The 14,649-nt window shown below is 37.6% G+C and overlaps 2 long non-coding RNA genes across 2 annotated transcripts in view; both read right to left on the reverse strand.

Annotated features, from left to right (window-relative positions):
• The window catches only part of LOC103100375 (uncharacterized), a 332,870-nt gene that overhangs the window by 153,037 nt on the left and 165,184 nt on the right, over window positions 1-14,649 (reverse strand). The window lies entirely within an intron of this gene.
• On the reverse strand, window positions 4,573-10,965 carry LOC107652397 (uncharacterized). The gene is made up of 3 exons (XR_001630013.2): window positions 10,012-10,965; window positions 9,489-9,562; window positions 4,573-8,400 (listed from the first exon to the last, which is right to left on the reverse strand). It is a non-coding gene; the product is annotated as an uncharacterized LOC107652397 (long non-coding RNA).

Genomic DNA, 14,649 nt, shown 5'->3' on the forward strand with positions numbered 1-14,649 from the left:
TCCTAATGCCTAAATCAAAGAAAGGTAAACTACAGAATAACTATATGCCAATGTTGTTAATCAGTATCAATTCAAATTTTTAAAATAAATTCCTATCAAACAGACTACAGCAATTCATTCAAGAAATCATTCATTATAACCAAGCTAGATTTATATATACCAAGGATGCAAGTATAATTCAATACTAGAAAAATAATCAACATAATTAGTCATATTAAAAATAAAAACATTCCAAAACATATGATTATCTTAATAAATGTGAGGAAAAGCTTTGGATAAAATATAATACTCATTTATGCTAAAAATCCCACAAAGTATAGCTGTAGAAAGACTTGTTTTTAATTTGATAAAAAAATTTAATTAAAAAAAATCTATCTAATACCAAAAGTAAGTATCATATACAGTGAGGGTATACTAGAAACTTCCCCAATAAAAACAGAAGTAAAACTAGAAGTAAAACCGAGGTAACCACTCTTACCTGATAGAGTCTAGGAATGCTAAGAGAAAGAAAGGCATAAGGATAAAAAAGAAGAAATAAAAAATTATTCCTATTTGCTGACGATATGGTCATTTGTTCTAGGCAATCAGCAAAGACACTAATTGAAACAAAGACTTTGTTTCAGCAATGTTGCAAGCTATCAAATAAACTCACAAAAATCAATAGAATTTCTAAATAATCATAATAAACCCCAATAGCTAATAATATAAAAGAAAATCCCATCCTAAATAAATACAAAATGCATAAAATATTTGGGGATCAATCTACCAAAGCACACAAAATGCTAAAATATTATTTAAAGAAATCAAGAGAAATTAAACAGTTGAAGGAATAATTAGGACTCATGGCTGGGTCATACTAACATAATAAAAATTATAATACTATCAAAGTTAATTCAATGATATGCCAATCAAATTATCAGAGAGATACTTTACAGAATTCAATAAAAATAATAAAGTTAAATTCATTTAGAAAAATAAAAGACCTAGAATACAAAGGAAAATAATGAAAAAAAGGTAGGGACAAAAGCTGAGTAGCACTTCCACCCTTTAAATTATATTAAAGAGTAGCAGTCATCAAAACCATGTAATACGAGTTTAAAAATAAACCAGAACGATAGATCAGTGGAACAAACTACACATGGAAAAATCAGAAACAATGGAACTCAATAACCTGATGTAACTAAGTATTGGTTCCAGTAAGGGGTTTTTGGAGTTAAATGCTTTGCCCAAGGCCACACAGCTAGGAAGTGTCTGAGGCCAGCTTTGAATCCAGGACCTCCCATCTCCAGGCCTGGCTCTCTGGACAACCTAGCTGTCACTTCTCTTTTTTGATTTCTAGAAATATTAGGAAAACTGGAATGCAGTCTGGCAGAAATTGGGTTTAGACTAATACCTTATACCATATTCTACAATATATTATAAATATTCATATGTTCTATATGGTCTTAACACTAAGAATCATAAAATTAAAAATTAAAAGAGAAACATCAAATACCTCTCAGTGGTAGGGGTAGAAGATATATTCTTAACCAAACAAGGAATAGACACAGTTACAAGAGATAAAATAGAAACTTCACATGAAATGGAAAACTTCTGCACAAACAAAACCAATGCACCTAGGACTAGAAGGGAAATAGTCAAATTAAAAAAAAATATATATATATATATCAAATCTTTCCATAAGGGTATGGTATCCAAGATATACAAACAACAAAAATATGCCAAAAAACCTTAGTGTAGTTTCCTATTGTTATAAATTTTGTTAATATTACAGTCCCTAATATGTTAGTAGTTGAAAAAACAGTTCTCAAAAGAAAAATTTTAAGTTATGAAAAAAACATATGAAATAATGGTCCAAATCACTAAAAAAAAAAGCGCAAATCAAAACAATCCCAAGGTTATACTTCACATCCTACAAATTGGCAAGATGAGAAAATAAGGGAAGGATCAGCATTTCAGAGATCTGAGGAAGATAGGCATAATAGTACATTGTTGGTGGAACACAATCAGCACAACTATTTTGGAAACTAATTTGTAATTAAACAAATAAGATGACTAAAATGTTAATGCCCTCTGATTTGGAGATTATCCTACTAGACTTAAATATCAGAGATGTCATTAATAAAAAGAAAATCCCTATATACACCAAAATATTTATAGTCACACCTTTGGGGATAGCAAAGAATTGGAAACAAAGTATATGCCTATAGATCAGGAAATGACTAAACAAATGGTAGTACATATATGCAATGTAATATTATTATGGTATAAGAAATTATAAATATGATGAATACAGGAAAAGGATGGAAAGATCTATGGGGAGTGATGTAGAGTGAGGTAAGGAGAACCAAAAAACAATATCACAATGACTACAACAACATAAATGAAAAGGACAACAAAATGGCAAAATTACAAAAAACAAGCATGGCTCTAAAGAAAAGATATGAGAAGACACCCTAAATTCACCCCTTTGTAGAGATGGGAGGTCCACATGTGTAACATACTGTACAGACTGTTATATGATGGTGGGTATTGCTGATTTTTTTTCCTCTTCTGTCTTTAAAAAGATTCTTTGTAGGGGCAGATAAGTAGCTCAGTGGCTAAATTGTCAGGCCTGGACAATGGGAGATCCTGGGTTCAAATGTGACTCCAGATATTTCCTAGCTGTGAGATCCTGGGCAAGTCACTTAACTCCAATTGCCTAGCCCTTACTGCTCTTCTCCCTTGGAACCAATGCTTCCAAGACAGAAGGTAAAGGTTAAATTTTAAAAAAAAAGATTATTTTTCATATAAGATGGTTCTCTGGGGAGGAATACTAGAGAGAAATTTCAAGTATTAAAAAGATATAATTAAAATTTTACTTTTAAAAAGTATGGGGAACACAGTCAAAATGAATGCTTAGCCTGAGAGTATTAGAAAAGAGACAACCCGACTCTCCAGCAATATTCCTAGAACATGAGCAGGAGAAATAGCTGTTCTCACTCAGGGAGAGTGAAGTCAGAGTGATATTCACTAGACACATACTATCTTATTTTTAGTTCTTTTTTATATATTGAAATATTATGTTTGCAGATGATTATTAAGTTCATAAGAAAAAGGAAATTAAAAAACAAAGAAATTCAGTGGTATAATCACTCTAATTTCAAAAAACAGAAATATATAATCATCTTGTAAGATATGGACATATGTATAAATAAACAAACCATGCATACCTTAGTGATCACATATGTTAAAAATTGGGATGATTCTCATAATATAAATAGTTTGGCCAATTTAGTATAATGAGAGACTGGCCACTGGAGACTTAGTCCCTCAAATATTTGTGATTTGATCTCCCTGGTACCAATTCAGGTTGGTGCGTAGGGGATCTGCCTCCAAGTTCCATTACATACCATAACATTTTTCTAGAAGCAGGCACCCCAAGCATCCACTTTGGTTAGCACCAGACAAAATAGATCGTGCATGCTTGTAGGACTAAGTTCCCACTGACTAGTCCCCTCTTCACATGAAGAAGATACACAGAATAAAGGTTAAATATGAGAGTTTCAAACCATCCAACTAAGACCTTCTAGTAGAACTTGAAGCCCTCCCTGGTACCAGAAGTATCAGAAAAAGAAAAAAAAAGGTCAGATAGGTCAGATCAGGAGTTGGGTAGACATGGAAATTAGGCATGGGTTGGATAGTCTAAAGATGGTTATACAGGGATATGTTTTATAGTCAACAAGTCAAAGGCAAGAATAACTGGATAAAATAGAGAACTCCTCAGCTACTTAAATACATTTAAAAGTTCATTTGAGGGAGCCTTTCGTGCTTCTTGCCTTTTTGTAGGACACAAGCTTCCTAAAAGGAGGAACTCTCTCATTTTTGTATTTCTAATCCCAGTACTTAGTCCAGGACCTGCAACATGGCAAAAGTTTAATTGATTGATCAATTAGTTGATTGTGATGTTTGCCCTGCTGCCAGAATGACAACGTAGGATTTTACAAAGATGTCCTTAATACTTCTTATAAATATTTTCTGCCCACTGAGAGCTCAGCAACTTACCATGGGTCCCCCAATTACAACCTACAGTTCACTCTCTTCTGAGAGTTATGAATCCAATCCTTGCCTTTGGAAAAACCATGAAGCGGACTGCCCCACTCCACCCCATCACTGCCATAAAGAATTCTCCTGCATTTGTAACATAAGGCTCCGTCTAAGATGAGCCACTTACCTCTGCATTTGGAGGAGCCTTTTGATTTAAAATCAGAGATAAACAAAGCAAAGAGTCTCATGGAAGAGCCAGATCAATACTCCCCAGTGATTTTCTCTAGGACCCGGAAAATGATAACCCTCCATTGTTTAAAATAATGATTGCATTTTACCCTTAAAGACGAGGTTACCTCTCTCCTAAAATGGACTCATCTACCTACTTTTATGCAATTTACCTGCACAACAACGTTGTATAAAATATAGCAAAAGCTAACTCCAACAAGAAATGCTGAGATTTCTCTTTCCTAAGAGATTTGCAAAACACTTTTACCCACCACATTTTTTCATTTCTAAGAATGTACAAGTTGTACCAATACAATCACCAGGCAGACTCCAGTGCATACAAACAAACTAATGCAGCCTTTAAAAAATAGCAAAAATATACTTTCTATCTTACAGAAGGTCGATCAAACACAGAGTTGGGTATAAGATAATTCATATTGTTTCTGTGGCTTGCCACATGGTACCGAAGAAACATCAACAACCCTACTAAAATATTAAAGTACACATGAGCCTTGAATTCAGTTTACAAATAAACTTCCACTTAAAATGCATATTATATAAGTATATATAGAGTGCATGTCCACAAGCATTGTATAAATGTGGCTCATAGAGACACAAGAATGGATAGCTATGGAATTTTACATACTCCTTTCCAAAGAAGACTTTGATTTCTGCCTGGAGGGGAGCAGAAGGAGCCATGAGGCTAGCGCTGCTGGTTTTCTCAGAGAGAACTACTAGACTAGAATTATACCTAGCTTCCTCCCTAAATATTGCAGTTCTAGAGGAATGATCTTGTTAGATTTAAAACATTTTCCTGGGTACTATGCCTTAAAGGTTCTACTAACCTCAAGCTTATAACCATAGGTTTGACTCCTTCCTATCAAAGGCTAGTTATACAAAAGACCATCACAAATAATGAATAGTAAATAAAATCACTTATCCAAGCAGAAAGCAAAAAGAAATGAGAAAAGTTATATTGAGTAGAATATATCAGGAAATGCACGGAGTGAATGAGCCCTACTCCTGGGAATGAGATATCTCACCTCAACCAAAAGCTAGTGGTCCTGATCTCACCCAAAGTAAAAATTCCCTAAGGACTCTAAGGAGACAAACTAGAAATCGTGGGCACGTGGAGAAGCCAGCTTTCCCCTGCATGTCTGCCTTCCAAAATTTTTCTCTCTTTCCATTGGTGGCTTCCTAAAGAGAGTTTAGAATTGTGTGTGTGTGTGAGTGTATGTGTGTGTGTGTGTGTTTGTGCATACACTCTCTTGAAGCAGGAATGAAGAATAATGATACTCTCTAAAGTTCTCATACCAACTCTTCCCTTCATGGTCAAATCTACACTGTCTCCACCAAGAACAGTCTTGTGTAAATTGTCTAGGTTCGAAGACTGGGTTTAATATGCACGTAAACATACATATTCATGTGTATATATGTATCTTGGACAATAGAATCATGTTAGAATGTTTTGCCTCCTAAAGTGATTATCTTGAAAGACAATACTGAATAAGTTCTGGTAAATAAGTTTAAGGATGAGTCTCATCACTTTGCAGTCAAATGTCAGAAGCATTCATATCTTAGAAAGAGAAATGTTTGAATATAAATATATGAGTGACATTTATATATTCACATAGGCACTTTTTCAAGACTCCATTTAGTTACTCTCTCTCCCAGTATAGACCATGTTCCATTCTTGGTTCAAAAAAGGCTCAATGAATTGCTGCTAAAACAAAAAAATAATATGTCATCCCTTAGTGTTCTTGTAATAAGCCTCTCCAAATTTAGCTACCTTGATCCTCCAATGATGGATATTGAACCCACTTTGGAAACTTTTCCAGCTTGCTAAGACAGGTCAGAATTTGTGCTCCCTGTCATGGCCTTCAAAAATTCAAGGTCAACTCAACCCAGTCATATAGGTAAAAATAAGATTTCAGATAAGGTCAATATTCCAAATCAGATGTTAGACTATTCTTCTGAGTGAGTTTGTTTTATTCAGTGATACCTGGGGAAGATTATCTACAGCCTTGATTAAATGACTATAGATCTCTTCCTAAACTAGTCCATGTCTCCACTTAGTAAGTGATTGAAAGTTTTACTTATTCAAAGAGGTATGAAAGTTCATCTGACCCAATCATTTCATGAAGAGGAAGATGTGGCCCGTGTACACGTCATATGTTGCAGATGAAGGTTATGTAGCACACCCCCATGTTCCTGAAGGCTAAAAATTGTCTTGAAGGCAATGAAGTGGTCATTGAATACTTGCTTGTAATAAATTTATTTTGATATTTTTTGATTCTCCCTGCCTTCTTGAAGTCATATATTATAGTAATAATAATAGTTTATAGCACTTTAAAGCTTGCAAAGCACTTTATATCATTAATAACAAATGGATTTATGTAGGAGATATATAAAACAGAGACACAAATATGTAGAAATGGGGGGACTGACCACCGGAGGGATCGGAGACCATGAGGACTCTCTCGGGACAGGGGCCAAATCTTCCTAATCCAGACTTCTCATCTCATACTTTTATGAGTTTGTGTTTATTTGCTGCTGAACAGTCCAGCTACTTCACTACTCTCTCCTGTACTCCTTCACTGAACTGCTTTTATATCCTAAATGCCCTTGTCTGCCAATTAGCTCGGTCCTTCAGTCTGCCGCAAGCAATATGAACCAAAGGAGCAATGCAACCTATCCGCCTGGGATCTAGTGCTTAAGGAAACCATTTAGAACGGCCGGCCGGGGTGAGGGCACTGCAGACTTTTTTGCCCAAATAACTCCACAGCAGTTTACTAATTGCTCATTCCAAGCACACAGACTGTTCTGAGTTCTGAATGATCACTGACAGTGCAGAGTTAAGGCACAAACCATGGCAAGGCACAGAGTGATTCCCCTTTTGAAACCCAAGTTCCTGAGGAGCATTGGAAAAGGGGCAAGAACAGCTGGCTGATGGGAAAGCTCATCCTGACTCCCCCAGGATAGAAAGAAGACATTTTCCAGACCCCTCTCCTTGAGGAAAATGTACTGAAAATGAAAATATATTGTTTCTGAGATTGTATGGATTGCAACTGGTAGACTGGAATGGCAAGCTAAGCATTGGACAAGCAGGAGCAAAACCTGGGTTTCAGTCCCAACTTTGCAGCATGATGACCGCATGACCTTGGACAAGTCATTTAATCTCTATGGGTCACAGGTTCCTTATCTACAAAAGGAAGGTATTGCAATGAAAGAATTGCTTTTATCATCCCTTCCAATTCTAAAATATTATGATTCTGAGTCTTGACAGTTGCTTCCTCGGAAAAACAGAGGGAATTTTTGGATGTAAATGAACAGCTTGAGAATGAGCATGCTATAGTGGTTAGAGGACTGGCCTTAATCCAGAAGACCTGAGTTTTAAGTCCCACCTCTGACATATACTGGCTGTCTGACCATAAGTAAATCATTTAATCTCTCAGTGCTTTAGTCAAATGATTATAAATTAGAGATGAGCTTTTGATCGTCATCAGTGAGGGGAACACAGAGTTCCTCATCCTGATTCAATCCCAAGTCTAGACCAAAAAAATTAATTGACATACGAGAAAACGGTGACAAGGACACTGAGGACACTTGAACCCAAGTCATATAAGAATTGAAGAAAATAAGGATATTAAAGTCTAAAAGAGTGAAGGCTAGGGGGCAGCTGGGTAGCTCCGTGGATTAAGAGCCAGTCCTAGAGATGGGAGGTCCTAGGTTCAAATCTGGCCTCAGCCACTTCCTAGCTGTGTGACCCTGGGCAAGTCACTTGACCCCCATTGCCTAGCCCTTACCACTCTTCTGCCTTGGAGCCAATACACAGTATTGACTCCAAGACGGAAGGTAAGGGTTAAAAAAAAAAAGAGTGAAGGCTAGGAAAATATGATCACTGTTTTAAAATATGGATATCATATGAAAAACTGATAAAGCCTATCCTCCCACCAGGGAGAGTTAAGACCATTGTGTGAAAGGCTGAGGGAAGAAGATTTTGGCTCAATACAAGGAAGAACTTCATTCCAATCGCATCTGTCCAGAAATAGAAGAGGGTGTCTCACGAGGTAGTGGGTCACCAAGATGACCTCTGAGGTCTCTTCTAATCTTCCATGGTTCTATAGAAGGTCATTTTGTACAGAACTGGAAGAAAAAAAAGTCAATGTAAGCTCACCAAACCAGATCATTTTCCTGAAAAGGAACAGAATATCAATGGCACTTAAAAATCTTAAGGATTCCCAGTAATGGAGTGGGAATGTCAGCAAACTAGCATCATCCATTTCCAAGTGAGCCCCAGGAGCTGGGGGCCATGTGTATTTCCCATATCCACCAAGGATGGCTGCTTTCCAGGGGCTCTCTGCCTCGTGCTTCTCAGTGACTCATTAGCCCTGGTTCTCTAGACTGAACACATGCCCCACCTCCCACCCCCATGACACTGAACATATGGTCTGATCCTAAAAGGAGCTCTATGTAGGCGAGCCCGCAAAGAGAAATGAGATGTGTCACAGGAGCAGAAAAATCTGGTTGTAACCAGAGTTTGGAAGGAATATTATCGTCATCCTTGAAATATATGAGCTAAGGTCATGTTAAACCATAGGACAAATGGGCAGATGGTAACAGGAGTCTATCTATCCACCTGAATGTCCCTTTATTTTTCTCCCATTCAGCTCTGCTCCTTGTTGTCTGAAATCTCAAATTGCTTTCAGCTCATACTGAATAATGAATATGCCAACACCAGCCTATCCCTGAGCCTTCAGCGGGATGCTAGGAGGTAGGCAGGGGAGGAGGGGAAAAGGACAGGAAGTGATCTGAGGGTTTTCAGGCCATATGTGAAATGGCAGACAAGCTCAATAATTTGCTTCTTTCCATACATATGCTTCAAAATAAAACCTTGGAAATTGAATAAGGCAATAATGAAGCTGAAAAAATAAGACTCTTTTTGGCATGCTGCTGACACATCGATTTTAATCTCTCTGAATTCCCTACATATGACTTAATAAATGCATTCTCCCTGTATCATTATTTGAAAATGTCTTCAGCAAGGACTCCACCCTCCAACCGCCCCCCCCCCCCGGCAAAAAAAAAGAAAAGCAGAAACTAATTCTACACTAGCTGTGTGAACTTAGACAAGTCTCTTCATCTTTTTATTGGCTCAATTTCTTCATCTGTAAAAATAGGATAATAATAACTTGTTGTGAGGATAAAACAACATTTTTAAGTGCTTTACAAACCTTACAGGGTTATGTAGACAGTTCTTGCTTGATGTTAATTTTCATTACTCAAATTGAATTTTATATAAATCATTCTGAAAGAAATTTACATTCAAAAAAATACTTTTGTTAACTTTACTGTTCAGGATTGTGCTTTCTCTTTCTCTGCTCCTGCCACTCAGCTTGGCACTCTGTGGTGCCCCATCCCCTCCACCAAAAAATAAAATAAAAAATAATCCTCCAAGTGAAAGCAGAAGAATGAGTGTGAGTGGAGACCCCACTGCTCCATGCTGGGCTTGGTTTGAGATCTCTGCCAGGAAAAAAAAGAGACCTTTTCCCCATATGTCTGTCTTCTATCCATCCCTGCTGGGGTGCTGCATGACTATCCCATTCCCTGCCTATTTCTCCTCCTGCTCTGGCCCTGTCTCCACATGTCCTTGGACAGTAGGTGGTGTAATGAAGGAGAAGAAATGGTGGGGAGAAAGAAGGAATAGGGGTGAAAGAGAGGGAATGGATTATTCTATTTGTTCTTCTCCTCCCTTACTTCTGGGGGGAGATAAGCCAGGTCCTGTCCCCTTGGAGAAAAGAAGTATGTCTCCATAGGGATATTTTCTTGGAGATGGAGGGACAGGAGACTAAAGTGGAATTGCCTCAGTGAAATGGCAGGATGCCTCCCTCAGAGGAGCCCAGGGCTCCTGAGGTCCAGTCTGTCCTTGAGAGGCAAGATGACCTCTTATGCCTCTGCTTCCCCCAGGGACATTAACTGTCAACCCCTTTCAGGGTCATAGGAGTGGTTAACTGCCAGGGATAGATAACAGTTCCTTGGGTCAGACATTCTGGAATCACTGGGAACTAGAAGTCAACCCCCTTTTGGGAAGAGGTGTGACCCTCCCCAAATCTTCAGTCCCCTTAACTATGTTGTTTTAGAGACTGATCCAAACCTAAATTTTAAATATCAAATAATTTATTGGGGTTAAAGCAGGAAGGGGATATCAAAGATGTCAGGCAGGAAAGCAAGTAAACAGGGAAGCCCTACAGATTGTCCACTCTAGCAGGCTGGCCCCTCAAGAGTCTGGAGGTCACAGGCTTCTCAGCCCTGACTTCTCCCTTTTGCCAATTGCTTTCCTGGCCCTACTCTCAACTAGCTAGATCTTGAATGTATTGAGTCCAGGGACAGGTAAGGGAGGGAGGGAGGGAGGGAAGGAGGTAGGGAGGGAGGGAGAGGGAGAGAGAGAGAGAGAGAGAAAGAGAGAGGGAGAGGGAGAGGGAGAGGGAGAGGGAGAGGGAGAGGGAGAGAGAGAGATCCTAAGACAAGGGTTCTATGGATGGCTCTGTTCAAAAGTCCAAAATCCACAATTCCACTTGAGGATTTTAAACTGCAGTAACTGAAGGTCTTAGTGGAGGTATTCAGGGTTTAGAAAAGACAGATCTCCAAAGAGATAGGCTTCTTCTCTGCTTCCGGGAATCCACTTCTCTCCTCTACCTTCCCCAAGCCAGAAATGAGTTGCCAGTTGGATCTTCAAGCTTCTGATTCTTTCTTAGAATTCTCTGCTTCTTTTTTTCTTGCCCCTCTTCCACTCTCACTTCAGCTGGACCTTCTAAAAGATTGATCTCTCTCTTAAAATGCAGAATCTTTCTTCTCTCATCTTACAGTGGGCCCCATCCCTACACTGATTCCCCCTCCCAACTTGCTTCCATTCCTTCTCCTGGGCTTCAGTCAAATGTCCTTTATGTAAATAAGGCTTTATGTAGAGGTGGAGAACTGCCTGTATAAATGTTAGCTCTTGCTATTATTATTATTATTATTATTATTATAACACAATTAAGGTCTCTCAGTTTTCGTGAACTCCTATTATGTTATTAGCTATTGTTCTTAAAAGTAGACATTCTAGACAAATCCCTTATGTTATCTATTATCTTTCATGGGCGACAGGTACACCTAAAGGCAACTGTAGCCCCTGGGAATCATGTCTCTACTTTTCTCAGAGCATAGAAGAATGAATCTTATGACTCAGTGTGATAAGATGGCAATGCCAGAAACAGAGGGCATATTGTTTTCCTTTTAGTAGACATGCAAGAATATGTAAATGTGATAAGAATTGGACAGGGGAAAATATATTTTAAAATACACTGAAAAAGTTCTTTGTATTTTTTTTAATCCTTGTCTTCTTTCTTAGAATCACTACTGCATATTGATTCCAAGGCAGAAGAGCAATGAGGGCTAGGCAATGGGGGTTAAGTGACTTGCCCAGGGTCACACAGCTAGGAAGTGTCTGAGGTCAGATTTAAACCTAGGATCTCTCATCTCTGGGTGTGTAATCCACTGAGCTACTTAGCTGCCCTCAAAAAAAAAAAAAGTATGTATTTATGCACAAATAGAAGCAAATCTCTTCCTAGGATCTTGTATGAAAATTATTTTGCATAATTTTAAGGATTCTGGCAAGTAAAATAGATACTGTCCTGCTGAGGTCAGTTAAGATGTCAAGACAGCAAATTCCCCCTAGAGATAACTGGAATAGTCAGCAGGGATTAAAAATAGAAGGGGGTAAATATCTGGGCAAGGAAAGGGCATAGTTCTGGGAACTACTGGTAATGGGATACAGTTTCTGTAAGCTTTTAATTCCTGGTTTGCAACTGAATGTGGTTGATAAATCTTAAGAACTGGATCCATTAAATGACTGTTTGGTGGCATTTCCTTGTACTGCATTCAGAGTATGGCATACAAACTTTGGGGAAATAGAAAATCGCCAATGTCTACCTCATTTACCAAATGCCACCAAGAAACCAGAGCTGGGATGACCCTAGGGAATCAGTCATCCTTCTCCTCAAGGTGCTCCTCATTATTAATTATTATCAGTTAATATTCATTGAGGAGCTTTATGCTCATGGCATTGTGCTAAGCATAAGCAGTATGGAAGATTCTGTGGAACATAGAAAAGATAATAGTCATATTAATAACAACAGCAAATATAGGGTTTTTTGAGTTGTAGTTATTCATTCCTTCAATGAATATTACTTAAGCACCAAGCAGAATTGTATAAGGTGCTATGTATTACACAATGAGACTACAAAGATAAATACAAAATTGTCCCTACCTTGAAATAGCCTGTATCCTACTGGAAGTGATATAATCTATACCCAGACAATACAAAACCCATACCCAGGAAAGATAAAGCAATTTCTGGGTGGGAAGGAGAGAGCACTTAAAATTGGGGAGGATAAGGAAAGTCCCCATGTGAGAGGTGCTTGAGCTGAGTCTCCAAGGGAGCAAGGCATTTCAAAGGCTAGAAATAAAAAGAGAGAGCATTGCAGAGATGGGAGAAAACTAGGCAAAGCCATGAAGGAGGGAGGGAGACAGAATCTAAAGTGTGGGGGAACAACAAAAAGGACAGTTACATTGAAATATTTATACATAAAAAATATAGATAATAAAATTTGAAATATATTTCATATAATATATTAAATATTATATATATAAAAGCAGAAGTGAAGCAATGTGAAATATATCTATAAAGGCATAGCTTTAGCTAGCCTATAAAATAACACAATGAGATTAGTATATGTTATCCTAGCAGCCCTAAATACAATGAATTGGAGAAGAGAGAAACTAAAGAAGACTAGGTAAAAGGTTACTGTAGTAGCTCATCTGAGAAGCAAAGAAAGATTAAACTAGGTCTAGTGTGTCAGTTGAAAAATATTTGAAAAATGGAAGGAATAGGAGAGGACACTGATGGTATGAACCCTTCATAACAGTTCCTGCTCAAATAAGTCTAAGAAAGTTTTTTAAATAACATTTGTAGACTAAGAGAAAACACTTTAAAAATAAACAATCCTAATACCTATGGTCATGCTGACCCTGGAGGCAGGCAGACCTGCTTGCCCATGGCATAATCTGCACTTTTCACACTCTTCAGAATGAGGTAGGGGAACACAAAAAATTCCCTGGACTTGGAAATTCTTCATCCTGCTTTGGTACTGTGAGAATCTGCTCAGACAGCTTAGTAGAAATGGTATGTACCTCTTAACAATAACAAAAACAGGGTCAAAATAAAGTGCAAACAGGGAGAAAACCCACAAGAGCAAATTTTCCATTTTCTTTGGTCATGATAATAGAATATATATGAGCTGAACCAAGTTCAAATGTTGACAGCAAAACTGGATGGAATTCATCATTTCCAAAAGAGACTGTTCTGGGAAAAGATTGATGAGAGGCCAAGATTAAGCCATGAGAAATGTAGAGTCTTTATAAGCCTTCTTGCACAGGGATAGACAACAGCCTGGAAATGGGTTCAAATTATTGATGAACGGGTTATCACTAAAACCAAAAAAGACTCAACAATTGATCTTCAAATAAATGGCCTGTATTTGAGAGTCATTTCCACTTTGATCCCTCTCCAATGCCTTGTGACATGAAAAGAATCTTGGTTCTTGCAAAATATGACAGTAGAGCATAAGTTATGACAGTTCAATTCAATAAACATTTATGAAAATCTGGTTGGTCATAAGCTGGAAAGCCTTCAAGTATAAGCAGAACTATCCCTAGTAATTTTAGTGTGTGGAGCAAGTGACAGCAAAGGATGGGAACATGGGAAAGTAGGTTTACCTAGGACAGTGATGGGCAACCTTTTAAGCTTTGTGTGTCAAAATTTGCCCAAAAATCAAGCATAACTTTGATGGTGTGTCACTTCAAGAAAAAAAACATAATTTCATGATAGTTATAGTTTAAATAACAAAAATGCATTATTGTAATATATAACTGTATTTAATAAACAAAAAAACTAATTATTTAACTTACCTGCTTAGTGATTTCTTTGTTCATCTGTCAGTCGGTTTCTTTTGTTGATCTTAATAGTATTTAACTTGTGTGGTGTGCCATGAACTAGTGAGGGGGAGGGGGAATTCTTTAATTAACCTGTCTACTAGTTACTTTTTTGTTGTTGAATTTCATTGACTAAATATCCAATTGAAGGTTGGTATTTTGTACACTTCAAGCCCAAGCAAGCACTACTAACTTTATCTGTCAATCTGTTTCTTTTTTTTTTTAACACTGAGAATAAGGTCTCACAAAAGTAAGTAGAGGGAAAAATTGTGAGTAAAGCCATTGCTATATTTTTCAGGGTGCTAAAAGTGTCTGGTAATCAGTTCCAGGCACTCCAAATTTCCTGTTCATAGTGGCCCTCTT

Source organism: Monodelphis domestica, chromosome 4, assembly GCF_027887165.1.
Source record: "Monodelphis domestica isolate mMonDom1 chromosome 4, mMonDom1.pri, whole genome shotgun sequence".
NCBI classification, from domain to species: Eukaryota; Metazoa; Chordata; class Mammalia; order Didelphimorphia; family Didelphidae; genus Monodelphis; species Monodelphis domestica.